Raw genomic sequence first — 20,884 nt, forward strand, 5'->3', positions numbered from 1 at the left:
CCCCACTTAAAATGGCATTCAAAAAAAAATTTGCATTCAGATTTCAAAATCCAGCACAGCAAATTAAGAGAAGCAGACATCTCACTACAGCTCCCTTGTGCAATGCTTCATGATGTGGCCCTTAATTACAGCACTGTTTCAGGCCATTTCTATGTAATCTTATTCACACCCAGTGAATAGTGCTGAATGAATGGGCAGCTATTCAGTATTTTGCTCCCCCTCACTATGCACCGTCTTTCTGTCTCTTCTTTTGCAGCTCAAACTCTGCTCTGAAGGCCAGATTGATAATTTCTCCCTAGGTTTTTCTAAAGAGCATTTCAGTGTAATATATGAGCGCTTGCCCGCTATTAATTAATTACTTTTCAGCCTGAAAAATGGGAAAGTGGCACACTTCCCATTTTATAGGCAAGGAGTTGAGACACAGACAGGAGGTCAAAAGTGCCCATTAATTTTCAGAGCCCAATTCGATATGCCTTGGGCGTGATTATTCACGGCACTTAGCATTATGTACTACTTCATGCACTCAGCACACCGCTCGCATTGAATAAAGGGGCTGCTGGTGGTCCTTTGTGGTGCTGCCTATCAGATTTTGGAGGATCATAAGTCAGGGATGCAGAAGGTGATCAGCATACAAACAGTGGCCCCCAGGAAACGTCTAGTTAAGGGTCAGCCCCACCTGGGAACTGCTCCATTTTCCCAGCCAGCATTACAAGGCCTTAATGCTGGGACCATCCAGTCCCTTGCTCATCACACAGCTCCCAGCTGCAGAACCAGCAGAGAAAGGAACCTCGCAGACAATAATCTCGATATGAGGAGGAAGTTTTTCAGCCAGAGGGTGGTGAGGCACTGGCACAGGTTGCCCAAGGAGGCTGTGGATGCCCCATCCCTGCAGGCATTCAAGGCCAGGCTGGATGTGGCTCTGGGCAGCCTGGGCTGCTGGTTGGCGACCTGCACACAGCAGGGGTTGGAGCTGGATGAGCACTGTGCTCCTTTGCAACCCAGGCCATTCTATCATTCTATGATATGATTTACAACACAAGGTAGTGGCCCAAGGACAAAACAGCACATGAAGATACAAATAAAGCTCTCTATCCCAGTGCACATGTACAAGGGAGTCGTATCAAGCTGTTTCATACTGATATTCCTTTCACACACTGGTGAGTTGATACATGGAAAGGTTTAGCCTGGCCCTAAAGGCTTTTGCAGTAAGGCATCCTCATTCTCCCCGAGAGGATGCGTTTGTGTGTTGCACCATACTGAGACCACTGAGCAGCCCTGGATCCAGGCTTCTGCCAGTGACTACCAAGGAGAGCTCACAAGTCAGATGACGTTTTTCGAGGTGACTTTTAAAAACCTCCTGGAATCACTGAATCATTGAGGTTGGAAAAGACCTCCAAGATCCCCAAGCCCAACCCACATCCACAGTGACCAGGTCCCTTTGTGCCACATCTCCAGTGCATCGCTGCTCTGTGGGATGTCTCAAACTCCAGCGCACAGGCGGAGAGTTGCAGAGGTACAGAGTGGGTTCCCAAGACCACGAATGAGCAGAGAGGCAATCCTTTGGACCACCAAACAGCTAAAAGAGACCAAAAAAACCCGCTTTCTCCACGTACCGTTACACTTTGGGAAACTAAACAAGAGGCACGAGGGCAGGGAGGGAATTTCGATCAGGTCCAACATGGGAACAGGCTGAGCCGTGGCAGTTAACCTCTGACAGACAGTCTGTAATATACCTGACACTGAAAACAAACCAGGTGGTGCCACTGCTGGGGAAATGGAGGCGCAGCGGGGGGACTGGGGCTGGAGGAGGGGGAAAACGTGAGCAGGGGAGCGCAGAGAGGGCAGGAATCGTTAACCCCTGATAGTAAGTCGAAAGTATTTTACTCCCCATCTCATTCATTAGGCCGCGTCAACTCCAGAAGGACTACATCCATTCCCGCACATAAATCTGGCAAGCTTCTCTTTTAAAAAGGCCAGACACTCTCTTTGCCATGGCAATCCAGCTGTCTGGCCGGCTGCCTGCCCTGCAAACAGGCCGCCAAGGCTCAGCTTGCTGAGCTGAGGGCAGCATTCTCCCAGGGGCTCTCAGAGCCCTCTGCTCCATGCTGCATCCCAGGGAAGCCACGTATCCCGGGGGGCAGGGAAACGTGTCCCCAAGCTGCACTGTGTGAGCAAAGCACTCACTTGTAGGAGCATTCCTGAGCACCTTTTGGTGAGTGACCTCAAGGATCGTCCAGCCTCAGGGCTCCAACGAGGCCCTCTCGGCTGTTTGGGCACTGAGATACGACACAGGACAAAATGGAGCTCCCATCAACCGCATCCTAAACAACCCTGAGAAACAAATCCCATTTACGACCCAGGTTTAGAGCAGGGCGCAACACCGAGAGAAAGAAGTGACGCCGAATAGCTTGCATCTGCTGCTGGTCTGGAGCTAATAAAGTTATCTCTGGGCTTTCAGCTCCAGGGGCTCATAACCATGGACACTGAGGGCCCTCATCCTGCCCACTTTCAAAAGTTGCCCAAATGAAAGCTTTGGAAAACGCAGGAAACAGTTCTGTCCTCAAACTCTAATCTGAATTTAGATTGAAAAGCTAATGACTCCAATAAAAGAACAAGGGCACAATATCTAGCTATTTTTAATACATCTGTCTATGGTTAAGCAGCATTGTTTTTCTTTGTGAGAACTTAGTAACATCGGGGAAGTTGGACAGCCTTCCTCGAGCTGAGGTATTACAGGGCATCTTGTATACTTTGGCACGGCGTGGCTTTCCAGGACATCATTTTAACACTTCACAAATCAGACTTTACGGGCATTCTTCTGTCATAAACCCATTGCAAAGCAAACACAAAAATTCCAAGTTGCATGTAGCCAGGTAAACTGTGCAGAAGATCACCGTTGAGCAGAGGATTTTTAAGCACATGAACCATAAAGCATTTGTGGTGTTTTACGATGGCAACTTTTCTTTTAGAGCCTGATCCAGCCTTCTTTGAAGTCAAACAGAGTCTTTCCATTGACATCAGAGGGTGTGGGATTTGTCTCACGGCAACTTATACCAATGAGAACAATATTTTGCTCTGAAGTCATTACTTTCTGCCATGGATGTTTTCAAAACAGCCCGTCACCTGACAATACAGCCTCAAGGTACTGACAGTCCCTGTGTTTTCCTTATTTAAAAATGAGACTTGGTAACGGGCTCAGCTGTTTAGGGAAGGTAATATTTTTCCTAAGCACGCTTACTATAAAGTAAATCAGCAAAATCTTCTTCGAGTTGTAACTAAAACATAAGGGCACAGCTGCCCTGGAGGAGTACAAGGGCTCCCAATGTAAACTCCACTGATATCATCACCATCAGAAGGTCATAAAATTGATGGATTATAAATACAGTCCTCATTTGTTTACAGCTTGCATTTTTGGGACTCGGGTAATTAGCACATTAGCCATCTCTCAAAGTGAGCGCTTACAGGTGCCGCTCCAAGATGGCCAAAGAGCTGCGCCAGGGGAACCCAACTCCCCTTCACCAACCGCAGCAGGGCAGGAACGTCACTGGTGTGAGCATTTAGCTACTTCATCACACCTACCAGGAGCCAGGGGCACCAGAGGGCATTGAAATGACCCGTTCATTTCCTTCAGCAGTGAGGTAGCACCCAAAAAATGAGGCACGTCAGCAGCGTGAGGGAGATATCCTCTCTGTGAAGCCCGCGGCTGCGCAACTCGTCTGAGATTCTTTTCCCTCGGCCCAAGCCAACGAAGGAAGATAAAGATCACCCTATTTGTGGTAACTGGTACTTAGTTCCTTTGAGTTACACTTAAAATAAACTCTCTTTGGGCTCTCCTGAGGCTGCACTACGGAGCTGTACGCCAGCCACCTTCCCTCGGCCCGCCTTGGCTCCAAGTTCAAGCCTACTCTGCACACAGGACATGAAACTTTAAAGTCACGTTTTATTTGTACAGCTGGATGCATCAGGTTTATGTTTATTGTCTAATTAGCCAACGAAACCACTTTTGAAAGGATTTTAATGCTTTACCCCCATTGAGATCTCTGTAGTGAGTGTGTGTTGAAATGCTAATGGAGGCAAAGAATTTCTTTCCGTAGGAATTTACAGTATTTTGGATACATCTCCTGGGCAAAACGTTCAGCTGTGATGGCTTTGATGGAGTGAGTTGGGCTATGTGTGTAAGGGATTCTGCCGTGCAGCAGGATAATGGAGAAGCTGTTGAGTAGCTTTCTCATTTTTAAGGTGCTTTAAAGCCTCTACGGCCAGCATCCAGATTTTTGTCACCTTCCACAAAAACTTTGTTAAAAATGCCTCCTAGGGTTGGGAGGAGATTCACCAGCTCCTCAACTATTGAAGTATTAATGAATGTAGTGGGCCTGGCGGTGATGGGTCAGCAGTTGGACTAAATGACCTTTTCCAACCCTAATGATTCCCTGATTCTATGTATGCCCTGGCATTCAAATAACTTCACAGATCAGCTCTCTCAAAGCACTTCTGGCATTACTTGCTGAAGAAGTAATTTATAAATCTCATACCAACATTTTTTTCAACCATGAAACATGAGAGGCAGGTGAGCAGTAACTGAAGTCATTGGCATATCCTGAGTAGCTGCTCGTTTCTGCTCACTAGAAAAGAGATCTTGCTTCACATTTTGGGGGTATTTCTGTTATATTAACAGCTTTCTTAAACTAAAGCATTTTGGAAAAGAACTGTCTTCACTTCTGTGTTTTTATAAGCCATAGGAAAAAAAGAAGGGCCTCTAAACATTACAACGTTGGTAATAAATAACACTAATAACCCTTAATTATCTAATTGAATTCTTCTGCCCAAGTGCCATGAATGCTAAATGACAGCAAATTCTCTCCAAAAGCATTAATAGAAAGTTTCCCAGTGGTGAAGGATGGATTTTACCATTCTGACAGGAGGGGAACTTCTTCACCAAGATTCCTCTCCAGCCCAGATGAGCACTCAGGTCACCTGTTTAATCTTCAGACCTTCAAAACTCGACATGCCAAGGGAACCATTATCACAAAATCACAGAACAGCCCAGGTTGGAAGGGACCTCAAGGATCACGAAGCTCCAACCCCCCTGTGCCATGCAGGGCCACCAACCTCCACATTTCACAGCAGCCCAGGCTGCCCAGGGCCCCATCCAACCTGGCCTTGGACACCTCCAGGGATGGACGGGGCATCACAGCCTCTCTGGGCAGCTGTTCCAGCACCTCACCACTCTCACAGCACACAACTTCCCCTGACATCCAACCTCCATCTGCCCTCCCTCCACTTCAAACCATTTCCCCTTGTCCTGCTATTATCCACCCTTTTTTGCATTCTCAGTGCAAGGCAATGACATCCTAGCTGCTTTACTCCCCAGATGAGTGAATTTCATTTATACAGTTGCTTGACTCAACGCTGCCTCTATGCCCATCTGCTTAAACAGAACCAACTCCCGAGCTCAGCTCATTCCAAATCTGCATTTATAGGAAACACAGCTTCCACTTCACTGTCTATCCAAAGACAAACACAACACGTTTAAAAGCAACAGAATTCTGCACCCCCATGCCACTGCAGAATATTACAGCAGTGCCCACTCAGTCTGAAGAACTGCCTGTTTCACGGCGTTCCCTCTTTGGGCCTGATGCCTCCTTATGCAACTGTCTCATGACCAAACTGGAGAAGACAAGATCAAGCAAATGATTTAGTTTCAAACATGTGAAATTGCTGGGATTTTTTTACACTCAAGCCAGTTGCACTGCTAAGCCAATAAACACAACTTCAGTGGAAAATCTGATGTATTTGATCAGATGTTGTTCCTGCAATGGTGATTGTACATTGCAGGCAACATCAGCACAGTAATTTTTCTAGCTAGTGGTGACACTCCAGTAGAACCAGCTGATAAAAAAGAGGGCTAAAGTTGTCAAGACAAAGAGATTTGTTTCTAAAGTTGCCCATGCCCCCTTGCTGCATCACTTGTGTTAACCCTCCCTCTCCTTACCAGTTTTGCTTCACATTTGATCTTCACGAGCACTAAGAGAAATAAGAGATTAAAAAAAAAAAAAAAGAAGAAGAAGAAGAAGAAAAACTTATCTTTGCAGAAAGCAGACTGTGCCTGCAATTTATCCCAGAAGTCTTTCTGGCTATCCTGAAATGCCTTGCTACCATTCCCCCTCCCATTTGTATTTTCACACTGCTGTCTTGCTGCACTCTCGAGTCTCGATGATCACTGAATGCAGATTGCCACCTCCCCACTGAAGTCAATGAGTTGGTTTAGCAGTTAAGGATTTAGTTCCCGACAGCTGGACAGCAAAGAAAGGGCTGAACCGTGTTTTGCAAACAAGCAATCCAAGGAACTTCATTCTTTTTCTCTGTTCATGAACCAACATTGGTTTGGTAAGAGATATTTGTTATTCAAGTACTTGTTGGACAGCCTGGATCAACAACAGCTCATTCCAGAAATGGTTCGTTTCAATTTCTGGCTGCTCATGGGATGAGAACTGTCACCTAAATCAGATTCCAATCACCTAAAAGCTGATTCTAATATTTGAAGGGATGAGTAACCCTTTTAAAAATAGGAGAACAAAGGCTGATGAAGAATAATTGCTCTTGTTCACATGTAAATACAAATACACATATGAAGAACAACCATTTCCCAATCCTGTCCAGGAGATCACAGACAGAGCTACCAAGGACCTCAGCAGGTTCAGCGTGGAGAGTTCAGCTGCAATGAAAGCATCTGGGGTTGAAGGGGTTGTTATAACTGCTCTGATCCAGCTCCTGTCCCAGGGGCAGTGGGATGCCAGTCTCCAGTTCCTGCCCTTACCCACCTACACGGTGGCTGAACTACAGTACTCTGCCTGTAAGGAAGCATTCAGGCATCCCTCTGTAAAATGCAGTGTCAATTGTTCAGGGTTTGTATTTGTTTAAATTTTCCTGCTCAGAGCCATTAATCCCAAGGTGCTGAACTACCAGTTCATGTTTCTTCTGCTGCTGGATTAAAAATCCCTGCTGATACCTTTTTTTTTCCCCTGATAGGCAGACTGCAATTAAGTTCATTCTCTATCCTTCTTTTGGTGTTTACAGTGATCACCTTGCAACTCTCGACCAGCACCTATTTTTAAGCTTTGGATAATTGATAAAATTAGAAATCAATCAGAATAAAGTATATGAAGTACAGGTTGAACTTCCTGTGAACTTCACAGGGACCATCAGGATGAAAACTACGTCCCCACACTGCACCAGTGCTACACAGTAAAATTACTGTGCTGATGTTGCCTGCAATGTACAATTGCCATCTGGGCACAGGCAGAACAGCGAGGGATTTTACAACGCTCTGCCACATTTACTGCCTTATTAAAACAGCACTTCAGATCCTGCAGCCTCATTCACTGCACCGTATTGCTTTTCTGCTTGCACCGCTCTCAGGACAGTCTCTTTGGCTCCAGTATCCAAATGGTGAGCCAAACCAAACCGCTTTCAGAACATTTTATGAAAATGTTCATATTGCTTTGTTACATTACCAGGCAGATGTGAAGTCTTTCCCGTTTGTATTTCGACATCGTGGTGCTGCTGTGTCAGTGCAGATGGCCACGTAGAGCCTTACGGTCCTCCTCACCAGACTGCACTGCAGTGCTGTTATTGCAAACAAGAGACTATAGGTGCCATCGCTGCAGCTCTCACCTCATCAAGAGCCAAATGAAGGAACAAGGAAAAGTTCTAAAAGAAGAAGCCAGAAGTGTGCTGGAATTAATCTCACTGAAATAAATATTTTTGTAAAATCAGCTGTACAAGCTAAGCAGTTACTACATCATTCAAGAATGAAGACACACTTCTCCAAGCTGCAGGTCATTGCTGTGGATTTTTTTGAGCTATGACACTACATCTTCACCACACTTTCTTTTTGAAAACAAAGCGTGACATAAAGAACTCATTTTATAGCCTGGGTCAGATATAAAACACAAAGGGTGGTGAGGCACTGGCACAGGTTGCCCAAGGAGGCTGTGGATGCCCCATCCCTGCAGGCATTCAAGGCCAGGCTGGATGCGGCTCTGGGCAGCCTGGGCTGCTGGTTGGCGACCTGCACACAGCAGGGGTTGGAGCTGGATGAGCACTGTGCTCCTGTGCAACTCAGGCCATGCTGTGATTCTGCGATAAAAGCTACTGAGCTGTAGCCTAATGAATGCCAAGTGGAAATCTGAGTTTCAGAACTGGCTTATCAAATGCAAAAACTACACTTACATCCAGAGAGCCACAGAATGCTCAAAGTGCCCTTTGAATTCCATGGCAGGTATCTCCCTTAAGCTACCAGAAATCCATTTGACTAAGATACCTTCTCATTTGTACATCTGCTCCTAAAGACAACGCTTCAGCTGCTATGAATTAGCTTATCTGTGCAGGTAGCAAAGGGCCACATCTATTTCTAGCACTGGAAAAATCTGTCCTGCACAGATTCAGGATGGCAGCAGGGCATAACACAGATCTCACCTGGGAATTCCCCGCTGTGCCCCTCAGCCACCAGGGCTGCCCTCTCTTGGCTTAATTTAGCCAGCTGTGCTCTCTGGAGTGGATGCCCTAATTATATTAGTGTCTCACCCCCCATTCTAACTTACCATTGTAGTGAAAATTTCTTGTTTATGCCTTGGGAAGCCAAAAAAATTTTGCCAAGTGCTTCTTTTGGTAACATCTTATACATTTTAATGTCACAGCTGCTGCCAAGCCACGGGCCCTAACGTCTCCATAATGATGTATGGCAAGCTGAGCACATACCCTTGAACTGTGCAAAAGAGCTGCTGCCTCACCTTCAGCAGACAAACCAGTCCTTGCCCACACGGTCTCACAGCTGGTCACAGGTTGCCACGTGCATTGAGATTCAATGAACACAGGACCAGGCTCTTCAGTGAAGAAAGTTCAGAAAAACATAGAAATTAGGGCGATTGCAATTCTCAAGTATGTTTCTTTCATGGAATCATAGAACGACTTAGGTTGGAAAGGACCTTAAAGATCATTGACATCCAAGCCCCATACTGTGGGCAGGGTGGCTAACCACCAAATTTTTCATACGCTTTGTTTTGTTTTCTTTTTTAACAGAACTGTAAATAATCAACGGCTTCAAACCAAAGAGGAAAAAAAAAAAAAGATATTTTCCTGGACATACCATTTAACAGCCTCACGGGAGAATGAAACAAACAAAATCTTCCATGTATTGCTGTAGAAGCACGAGTGCCCCGTCCTGCTTGTGGGTGAGGCAGCCATCACTGAGGTCTGTTCCCTGGTCCCTCCTGCCCCAGAGAGGCTGCTCCATATGTCTGAGATGTGGCTGTGTGCTGGCACAGAAGAAAAAAGAACATCAGAACCATGAAGAGGAACAGATTTTTAATTGATCTACACTGATACAGATTTCTAATGAGCTGATCTTCATGGAATGCCATCACCAGTGCTAATTAGAAACAAAGCAAATTGTGCTGCTAAAGTATGCAACAATTGTGCCAGCCTGCAAAAAGCAGCGGTGTGGCTGTCCTGCATTTCAGTATTGCTACCATGAGCTGTCTTTAAAGATCTCAAAGTGAATCACCCGTGTAAGGTTCACAACCCAGAGAAAACAGCTTTGCTCCTCAAATTGCCCAGAAGAACAAAGCCAGGCTGGATGTGGCTCTGGGCAGCCTGGGCTGCTGGTTGGCGACCTGCACACAGCAGGGGTTGGAGCTGGATGAGCACTGTGCTCCTTTGCAACCCAGGCCATGCTGTGGTTCTGTGATTCTATGAACACTCAGCACCAGCATCCTGCACCGGTGCCCTGAGCACCCTAAGAGGCTTTCACAGCCCTTGGAACAGTCTTGTTCTGATAACCTACCAAGGCAACCGAAACGACAAGGAAATAAGCATGGACACAGTTCCACAGACTTGCACATGCACCCTTCCCAATCCACCTTTGACAGTACAGTCATGTTTCTCAGAAGTAATCACAGAATGGCCCAGGTTGCACAGGAGCACAGTGCTCATCCAGCTCCAACCCCTGCTGTGTGCAGGTCGCCAACCAGCAGCCCAGGCTGCCCAGAGCCACATCCAGCCTGGCCTTGAATGCCTGCAGGGATGGGGCATCCACAGCCTCCTTGGGCAACCTGTGCCAGTGCCTCACCACCCTCTGGCTGAAAAACTTCCTCCTCATATCCAACCCAAACCTCCCCTGTCTCACTTTAAACCCATTTCCTATTTTTCATTGCCCAGTTTGGGGTCTGACTTTCAAAGAACTTCCTGAAAAAGCCGTTCCTGCCATTCCCACCCGGCCATTAATTAGGGATGCAGGTGCCTCCACGATGCATCTCATTTGAACATTTTTGCTTCCACGCTCTGAGCTATTGACTTCCTCCTTGCTAATCAGCTGCACAGCACAGAGCTAACACCTTAATTACTCAGCAGTTAAAAGTAGTTTCCAAAAATGAAAATGATTTTCTGGCAAGTGCAATGGATGTATGCCTGCTACCGATGCAGACAAGGATTATTTTATCTTTTTGATAGGCAAGACGTGCTCTGAAAGTTCTGATTTTAACTCCTGTTAAAATCATGTTGGCATTTCAGTGACATTTTGGCCAAACGCTACGGAAACATTTGGTCACATCCTTCCAACCCTTAATTTCTTCCTTAAATGCGCTTTTTAATATGTCACAGTTGTTAAATTTGTAACAATAATTCCCTTGAGACCAAGCAACGGCGCTTGGTATGCGAAAAATGAACAATGCATTCGAATCAGTAAATCAAGAGGAAATTTAAAATAAACGTTTAATTGAGTACAAATAGTCTGAATGTTACTTTAATGAAATTTGACCATTCCGTAGGCTGATTTTAGCAGCAGGATGTCCTAAATAAGCTCAGCTAAAACATATGCTGTCCTACGCTTTTTCAGTCGTGACAAAACTACCCAGATTCACTTCTTCTGATGGCTTTATGGCTTTTAGTCAAACAAGGAAATGCACTTAAATTGATTTCAAAGCTTTCACTTCTTGAAAATGGCCATCAAAATCCTGGAAACAAACCTTAGAGCGTATTGGCACTCTGCTTTTATCCATGGGAGGGAAGAAGACTGGAGATTTGTATACAAAAAGACTCGTATACATTCCTGCTAAATCTGGTACGGAATTTGAGCACGCCAACACTGGGTGAATCGATGCCCTGGGACTCCAGGAACACAAAGCTGGTTCCCTGGCAGAACTGCCCTCATCTACCCCCGAATCAAAGCTTCTGTTCTTGCTGCCCCAACGCTGCATTACATAAACCTTCAGACCGGTACCTAACATCTTATTTATCCTGCCATGCAAAGCGCAGAGGGCGTTTCTAGGCCCTGTGAAAATGCTGAGAGTACCGTTAACCTGCGTGTTTCTCAGCCAATACAAACAGCTTCCAGTAACAGATTACAGCCTGCATCTCCCTCCAGGGCTCAGGGCTGCAGCCCTTCTGATTTTAATGGGATTTCTCCTTTAGTGACACAGTGCTCATTGTGTGCTATGGTGGCAGCAGGACCATGCAGAATAGCAGCGGATTCATTTGCTTTTTCCTTTAAAAAAGCCAAATCAGCCCATTTCAGATTCTGGTTGTTGAGGCAGACGTCCCACAGTGCTTTTAGCCTTGAGCATTTACTCAGACCTCCTTTTGGCTTCAGTACGAGTGCAAACAGTACAGTTTAACAGATACATCAGTGCCCTGGGATTCAGCAGTCCAGCCATCAGCTCTGCTGCTAACCATTGCCACCTGCTTTACCTCTCAGCACTCTTGCTCCTCTCCCACTCTGTGTCTGCCCTGTCTATTTGAACTGAGCCCCTTAATGCAAATACCATCTTCCTGTAGAAGTTCTCAATGCCCAGCACTGGAGCCTTGATGTCTTTGGGGACTGTCAAACACACAGAAAATAAGAACACAGAGACAAGCCTTCCCTGTTGGCTTTGTTAATAAACGTGGGTATTTCAGCCATGATGTATTAGCCTTGTGCTCTCCACTTCTGTTATCTCTTATTAGCTATCTGCTAAAGCTGTTCCCTTCTGAACAGTATAATCCTCCTCCATCTTCTTAACCCATTGCTCTGTACTATTTATCAAGACTACACTCGGAGAAACATTAGTACAGTTGCAAATTCAATCATTCCACAGTTGGAGAATGCACAGCCTAAGATGGCCCACGCCTTACGCACTCGGAGTGCAGGCAATGACATGCACGCCTTTCTTCTACGATCAGCCCATTTTTTTCCTCAACTGGCCTTACACATTCTCTGTCACGGACAGCAGAAGTGGCAGAGGTGGTGAGGAACTCAAAGCGGTGGGATGTCGTGTCTCTGGCTGCAGCTTGGAGAGAAATTGTGGACTAGATGATCTCTCAAGGTCCCAACAACTCAAATGAATCTGTGCTCTTTCCACTGCTGTCCTACAGTCAGGCTCCTTCAGCCTCCCTTTCAGACTGACCTGCTTCGAAGAGCACCATTCGTGCAGCTATCTTGAGCTCCAGGTTCCACACATGACCCTGGTACTCCTCCTTACATAAATGGGACACAAAGTGTTGTATCTCTTCCATGCACACTGGTTCTGTGTCACGGAATCATAGAATCACTGAGGTTAAAGAAGACCTCTAAGATCATCCAGTCCAACTGTCCACCTACCATCAATATTCCCCATGAAGCCATGTCCCTCAGCACAACATCTCAGTGTTTCTTGAACACCTCCAGGGATGGTGACTCTCCACCTCCCTGTGCAGCCCGTTCCATTGCCTGACCGCTCTCTTGGAGAAAAATTACTTCCTGCATCTCCCCGGTGCAATTTGTACCTGCTTCCTTCTCTGCACTTGGTCTACTGCACTTCCCTCCTCTACCACTGACAACTGTTTCCAGCCTGCACATTCCCATTACTACAGCTCCCACCCACTACCTGCCTCCAGCCACCTGCATCCTTTAGCAGACAGCAGCCTCTACCCCCGTCTCCTTGGACTTAGCCCCCATCTGCTTGCATGCCCTGTTGGGCATCTCCACCATTCTGCTTCACACATAACTTTGGAAGACTCCTCGTTCCCTTCTTTCCTTTCCCTCATCCTTTGCATTCATTCTGGTCCACTGTGAATTTAAATCACGGACTCTGCATTTTCTGGCCACCTCTGCTGCTCTCAGCCTCCCTCCAGCACCACGTGGGCTGCCTGTGCTACAGGAAGACCTGAGGCAGGCAAACCCTACGAGGATTTCAGCTAAATCTTCATTGAGCTCATGCAAATTGAGATTTTCCTGTCCTCTGATTTGCCCAGGTGCAGGCGTATTTTAAAGGGAAGAGCAAAAATCTAACATCCCTGGAAGTAAGAGAAACACAATCTGGGAAGAGATGAGGTAAGAAAAGCTTTCTGTATGTTGTTCTTCTGAAAGAAATTCTTGTACTCAGTCACCAAAAGAGTACCTGCTGCTTCTGGGCAGATATTTTTAAGCTCTTGATTCATTAATTGCATTTCACCTGATAAGTTTCTGGGACAGTACCAAAAATAACTGTATTCTCCACTCAGACATGTTTCCAATGGTGCCATGTGACGGTGGGAGAAGGGAGAACATGCAATCACGTAACCTTCAAAGCTCAGTTCCCAACAACCTGAACTGAATTATCAAGGTCTTTCTTGCTTAACCCCTCAAAGTTATCAGGACAGTTTCATACAGGAACAAATCCACTTCACATTTGCCCACATCACTTCTGCTAGCTGTGCATATCATGAGCATGGCTTTAAATTATTTCTGTGAGTACGATAAAAGACAGCACGTCCTTAACCAAAGCAACATCTGGCACGACTGAACGGATTTCCAATACTGCAGAAACAAAGGGCAGCTAATAGCCTAATCACGTTCCACTTCACTTCCTCAGGCAGAAAGCCACCAGCACCTTTCCTCACTTTACCTGTTCCCAAGGCTGTGGATCACATCTCTAAAAAATAAAGCTTCAAAAGAAATGCAGCTGCAACAGCCCAGCCAACAGCTATGAAGGTAGCAAATTCCCCCAGGAGCCGGCCAGACAATGCTAGTGCTCATGAGGTCTGGGTGGGACAGCAGAAATGGACATTTCCCTCCATTCATCAAATTGGAACGAGAATGAGACTTCAGAAAGAAAAAAAAAAAACCAACAAGCACTTGGCAGAGTCCATGACTGGGGACAAATCAGGAGAAAGAGAGACTTTGATCATTAAAACTGCAAATGAAGGTTAGAATGAGCTGTTACATAAAGGGGATTCTTTAGTTACAGGAATGTTTGATCCGATTCACAGCGAAGGATGTGCACCCATTTCTAACGGAAAATCCTTTAGCTTTGCTATGAATTTATCTAGCCGGCCAGACAAATTGCTCATATCAAACTGTCATTTGGATGTTCAGCCATTGAAAACACAGTTAAAGCATGTCCCCTAATTAGAAATCCCGTGGAAATGAAAACAATCCTCTCTGGCATCTGGTTACCCTGGATGGTAAGTTGGACTTATCATCTGGCACGCTCCCCTTCCTGTTTGCGCGGGTGGATCGAGGCAGACGTGGAATTCTGCTCCCCTTCCAAGAGCCCTCGGAGACGTGCAGCCTCCCAGGGCAGGGCTCTGTCTCCTGAAAGAGCCTCGCTGCAAATAGGTCTGGTAGACACAGCGAGCTGCTCAGATTAGAGGTGGATGGGATAGGCGTCGTCTGCTCAGCGGGGACCAAGAGGAGCTTAGCAACATTTAAATGGATAAATTTGTTTTCAATCTGTTTGGTTTCACTAGACGGGAGTCTCTTCGATCAGGATGTGTTTGTCTTCCAGAACACTGCCTTTAGTCATCTGCTGGTAAAAACAGTACAGCTCTGCCATGGCCCTCACCTACTGGAACAGCAGGTCATTCAGCACTCCTTCCAAACCTATCCTTTCTGTTGCTGGTCTTGTATTACTCGATGCTTTCTTCCTAGCGCCAGGTCCCAGCAGCTTGCTATTATGTAAGAACTCTGATCAAAAATTAAAACAGGTCTTAAAACCTCACAGTTGTGGAGAAAACCCTAAAAGATTGATTCCAAAGGCTAAAAAGCAAAAGGTGCATTTTCAGCAGCGTCAACAGTTAACCAATTGGGTTTGGCTGTGGGATACAGTAAGTCCTATACCACAGAATCATCTAAGTCATCATCTCCTCTTGTGTATCATATACCATATCATCTCCTCTTGTAGACAGGCCAAAACACAAGCTTTGAGCCCTATCAGGAGCAATTCCACTACACAGTGAAATTCTCTGCCTTGTATTTTGCTGATCATCTTAGAGAAGCACAGCCATTCCTTGGGACTTTACATGCTAACCAACATGAACAGAGAACAAACAGGAACAGAGACCAGAGTGCTCTGGTTTTGTTCTTGGGGTGACAAATTCACGAGCTTTGAATTGTGCACATTGGCAATGGTGACACAACTGCATTTCATTTCTTTGTAAGCTTTTGCTTACAACCACTGCTTATGTGAGGTTTGGGTGTTGCTCACATTTTAGGAACTCCCAGATGCCAGACAGCTCAGCCAGATGGACTTAAGCTGAACTACGTACCTTTTCACCAGAAGTAAATCTAGCTATTTCTCCCCTCTGCCAGGAAGAGTTCTTGAAATGGTTACCAGGCCCAAGCACGTATGCAAGAAATCATCATCATCTCTCAGATTTCCCAGGTTTTACATAGATTACAGACCAGATTCATGGAAGCTGGATAGGAACGTCCCCTTATGCCACAAAAGAACCTGGGGAGACTGAAGAAATGACATCATCTCATCCCACGCGGCCTCCACACGGGCAGGTTCTGAGGTACGAAGACAGAAATGGAACGAGGGAAATCTGCTCTGTGCCAATTGTTCTCTGGAAAACCTACTTGTGCTACGGGACCACTGTAACAACTTTGGTGTGGTTCTGCTCCTTTTCCACTACTTTCCCTCAAGATGTTCCCCAGTGCTTGGCTAAGCTTCCCAGGACACAGGATGAAGAGAGGAGATCGACTGCAAGAAGTAATAAGGAATAAAAGTAGGGTATTAAACAGGACGTTGCTGTAGAGCAATAGGAAGGGTGGAAAGGAATGGGCTCATGCATATAACAGTCCTATAAAAGAGAAAGAATTCTTAAATGAGTATTAAAGAGGGCTAACTCGGTTACAGCATGAGAAAACTAGTTTAATCACCTATTGTGCAGCTGTAGTTAATCTTGTGTCCATTTTACGGACATCCCGGCTATCGTTCAGTGCTCCATACAATCACAGTGGGTGATGCTCCACTTTTATCATGGGTGCTATTAATGACACCATTACTTGGGTAAATCTTCCATCAAGCTAAGTTGGATGTTTCCTTGAGTAGGACCTGAGGTCATAAAACACCTGATGAATATACATGGTGGGAGGATGAATCTGCTTCCTGGCTGCATGGAAGAGAAACACAAGGGTGTGAGGATGCATAAACTCACACACATACTTTCCACCCAGACAACCTCAGTGGGATCAGTTCCAACCATCTTTGCAACAAACCTTTAACGTCTCCCTGGTGAGAGGTGTCTCCTTGGGAAAGTCATAAAACAGTCATAGGTTCATGAGAGTTCTAGTCCCTGCAGGGGAACGCAAGCTATTTCCTGCAGTTTGAGTTTGTGAGTGGCATATTCTCATCCATCTCATCTTAATACGTAGCCAAGCCACAACTGAATGATCAGAGAACTGACTACTGGCCACCTCAAAAATCAAACAGGTAAACTGGTTGTGCAACACCTAAAAGACCAGCAAGAAGCTAAATGGGAAATTTTCTTTAACCAGTTAACAGCTTGATTTAAGCTGTGCATTAAATCAAACAGCTTCAATATGTCGTCTGTTAAACCCTAAACAAGCCTTAAAGCATTGTGAAAGCAGCTTCAATTTCCAGGAACCATGCAGAGTGTGTCACTGCATATCCCAGGATGAACATCTGAGCAAGCTTAAAAACAGCAGAGACTATATTTGGCTTGACTCACCCAAAAGGCTACTGCTCACCCCCTTAGGAATAAAACCTCAGATAATCCATATCCCCAGATCACCTGGAGTAGGCTCATCAGCACTGAGCGTGCAAGAATAGAAAGGGTGTGCAGTCACTGCTTTCTGCTGCCACTGGCCAACAAGATGTTAATTATCACTGAGACGTAAAGAGGATCAGGTGCTGGCATTGGCTGAGCACTGTGTAACACCTGCAATGTTTGCTGCCTTTAATGCCCAGCAAGAGCAGCAGCACTGCAATGTATTCCAGCACCTGCTGCCCCAGAGCTCAGCGCGTGCGACCAGAGGAAGACCTGCCCTGTCCCTGGGGTGCCGATGGGAAGTTGCAAGAGGAATCACTGATGTGGGAATCCACTGTAAACGTGCTGCTTTGCAAACGTGAAGTTCTCCAGAAGAAAGGAAACTCTGCAATTTGGGAAAAAGTGCCAGGTGACTTGCATTGTTTCCTTGCAACCGTAGAAAAGACAGTTCCTGGCTTGACTGGAATTGTCCATGTGAGTTGATGCACGTGTTAATCCTACACCACGGGTTGGCCGAGCCCTCCTGCTGACTTGGAGTAACAGTGGAAACCATTCTGACTCTGATTTTCATTGATGTTCTTCTATGGCTCGCTCTGATGGCTTCACACAGAGAGCCAGGCTTCTGCTAACCTGCAGACACAGTGCTATAGCTGCAACTTCCCAATGGCCTCTTAAGGATTAGAATAAAGCACCCAAGATTTAGAAGCAGGTACCATTGCAATATTTCCATACACTTAGTCCTGGCCCAGTGCTCCTGGTTATCGGTGCCTTTGGTTTATATGACTTGTGATACAAAGAGCAAACATTTATCACATGCATGAGATTTCAGCTCCCCGTTACAAGTGCCCCAGTTCTGACAGTTCTGGAGCAGAGGCGTTCCATGACACTGCAGCGTGCTGCAACCACAGAAGAAATGAAAATACAAAATTTGTTTTACATCAGAATGATATGAAAAAAATGTTTTGTAAATGGTGAAACGCACGTTTTCACAGCTACTTTGATGCAATCCTGCAAGACACAGACTTTCCATTACTCCAGGCCATGTCAGTGTGTCCCGGCGTCTCTGGGAAACACAGAGACATACACCTAAATTTTATCATTGCCATCATACTGAAGCAGTAACATAAGTAAAGATCAAGAAAATAAAATAAATCATAAAAATTGTGGGATATGTCTCCAGCAATCGGTGGAAGAGTCTCCTTAAAATGTTTGAGCTCACTCTGTACCCAGTGAGCACGCTATAGAAAGTTCAGCAGATCTTTTTGATCCACTGTGACTTGAATAAAATACATTCACACTCCATACATATGGAAACGCCAACAGCACCACAACTAAACCCTCCTGCTCCCATTTTAAGCCTTGAAATTCTCACCTATGCACTGGTACTATTAATAACAACTGCTTAACTGCATGTAGAATTAGTTCCCCATTAAATCTCCCATTGTAAGTCATGCTGTTCTAATTACACACACACACACACACACACACACACACACACACACACACGAAACAACAAGCAGAAGAAAACCTACCAATATCTAGCATTGCAATATTAATCTACAGATCCCTAGCAAAAGTCCTCCAGTGTCAAGGATTTATTTGCTCTATACGACATAAGTAGAATCATGAGTACCTCTCTTCTTTCCTTCACTCCTCCAGAAACAAGCAGCTGCATTTTGCAGGATGATGGTGGTGAGGGGTTGATGGCTGGACTTGATTTTAGTGGTCTTCTCCAACCTTAGTGATTCTACGAATGGCCACAGGACCGTAGCAGGCACACATTAAGTGCTTTGCTGAACCAGGACCTGCAGCACCCTTAGACAAACTCTGACATCTCTGTAACAATCTAACAGTGGGAAAGGAAAGAGGCCATAAAGTTGGATTAATATTAAAAGTTGCCATCTCAGCTTTCCCACTGCAAGACAACCCAACAACAAACATGGAAGTGAGAAGGTAAGCACTGATACACCTGGACAAGGCACCTGCAGATGCCCAGCCACCTATCTAGAGACAGAAGACACCCTGCCCCATGCCACCACTGTCCTACACAGCCAATCTGTGTTCATAAAGCTCCTCATTCAGGCACAACCCTGCCCACCTGCACCACCCAGCAAGATCAGGCTGTGGCTAGCTGGGAAGCTCGCTAGATGTGTGTGGTCAGGCTTGCAAATATAATGCTGCAGTAAGGCCATAAAAGACATCTTGAACTCCATTTTTCCAGGGCTGATGTAACTGGGTGGGGGCACTACCAGGCTTGTGATAAGCTGAATGTAAAGATGGTTGAAATGAAACATTTGCATATAAAATTTAACTCCTAGAATTTACTAGCAGCAGGGAGATAATGGCGTAACAAGCTGACGAAGAGTCATTATGAGATCATATTCATATTAATCTGAAGCTCGTAGGCATTGTTTCTTGGAGGAAGTACTCATGGTGTGTAGAACAGTAAAAGCTGTTTTAGAACAAAGAGATGAAATAGTTGCTTTAACACAGCAACAGCACTGTCATTGTAAATCTGCCGTGCCATGTATTTTATGGCATTTTCATAGCAGAAGAGGGAATTTACGATGTGATGCTACAAGTCCAGCCAGCCTTCTTCTGTCAGTGGGGTACCTCTCTTAACTCACATCTAAAATATTTGCTGATACCAAAACGTGACAGTGAGATACAAAAACAACGTTCTACAACACAAGAGAACATTATATTCATCTAGCTCAGAGCAAAAAGAAGAAAAACAAATAGCTCGAGTATCTGTTTCTGCAAAGTATGGACACTGCTCTGCAAATATTTCTGTTCTATGGAAAGCGTACAGGAAGAATTACCACTGAGCTTTTGTAGATGAAGTAGTAAAGATGCTATTACTATTGTTATCAAATGAAAGACACCTCACATTTATCATTACTTTTTGAGATAAGAGCTACTCAACATAGAAATGCACTTGGGCTTGACCTCCTGTAGCCAAGTATCAATACTGATGGTGTCAGGACGTCGTATCCGCTCTTGACAGATTACACTAAGCAGCAACTGGTCCCACACAGTCAAAGATTCATCATTAACTTTCATCTGGAGGACCATTTATAGTAGACTTACAGAATCATTCAGGTTGGAGAAGACCTCCCAGATCCCCAAGCCCAACCCCAGCCCACCCCACCATCCCACTGCCCACATCCCTCAGTGCCACATCTCCTCTGAACACCTCCAGGGATGGTGACCCCACCACTGCTGGGCAGCTGTGCCAATGGTCAGCACTCTTTCTGACTATAAAAGCTTCCTGATATCCAACCTGAACCTCCTCCAGGACATTTCAAATGTGTTGCCTAAATAGAATTGGCACTTAGGCATGACAGGACCACATCCATTCTGAACAGAAGCTGTCTTCTGATAAACAAGAAGTCAACATTAAGAGTAATATAATATTTGGGAAAATTTCTTCTCCAAAAGAGTGGTCAGGTACTGGAACGGGCTGTCCAGGGAGGTGATTGAGTCGTCATCCCTGGGGGTGCACAATAACTATTTAGATGCTGTACTAAGGGATGCAGCTCAGATGGTGAAACACTGGTGGCAGACAGATGGTTGGACTGGATAATCTTGGAGATCTTTCTTTACAAGGAGAGTGGTTGGGCCCTGGAACGGGCTGCCCAGGGAGGTTGTGGATGCCCCGTCCTTGGACGTGTTCAAGGCCAGGTTGGACGGGGTCCTGGGCAACCTGATCTGAATGTGTGTGTTTGGTGGCCCTGCTGGGCAGGGGGGTTGGAACTACATGATCCTTGAGGTCCCTTCCAACCCGGGTGATTCTGTGATTCTGTGATCTTTCAACCTTGGTGACTCTATCAATAAGAAAAAAGGTTGTGTGACACTGAAAATTCAATTTGATCCA

The 20,884-nt window shown here is 45.5% G+C and overlaps 1 protein-coding gene across 2 annotated transcripts in view; it reads right to left on the reverse strand.

Annotated features, from left to right (window-relative positions):
• Window positions 1-20,884, reverse strand: part of LOC122158030 — a 105,148-nt gene that overhangs the window by 37,364 nt on the left and 46,900 nt on the right. For both annotated transcript variants that reach the window (XR_006168111.1, XR_006168112.1), the window contains 3 exons: window positions 9,149-9,317; window positions 8,793-8,885; window positions 7,515-7,710 (listed from right to left, as the gene is read on the reverse strand). The gene's annotated coding sequence lies outside the window, so the exon portion shown is untranslated. The remainder of the gene's footprint in view (window positions 1-7,514; window positions 7,711-8,792; window positions 8,886-9,148; window positions 9,318-20,884) is intronic.

The sequence above is a fragment of the Centrocercus urophasianus genome, unplaced genomic scaffold (genome assembly GCF_019232065.1).
Source record: "Centrocercus urophasianus isolate 14NV4802_14NV808 unplaced genomic scaffold, USGS_Curo_1.0 seq_14, whole genome shotgun sequence".
Lineage (NCBI taxonomy): Eukaryota > Metazoa > Chordata > Aves > Galliformes > Phasianidae > Centrocercus > Centrocercus urophasianus.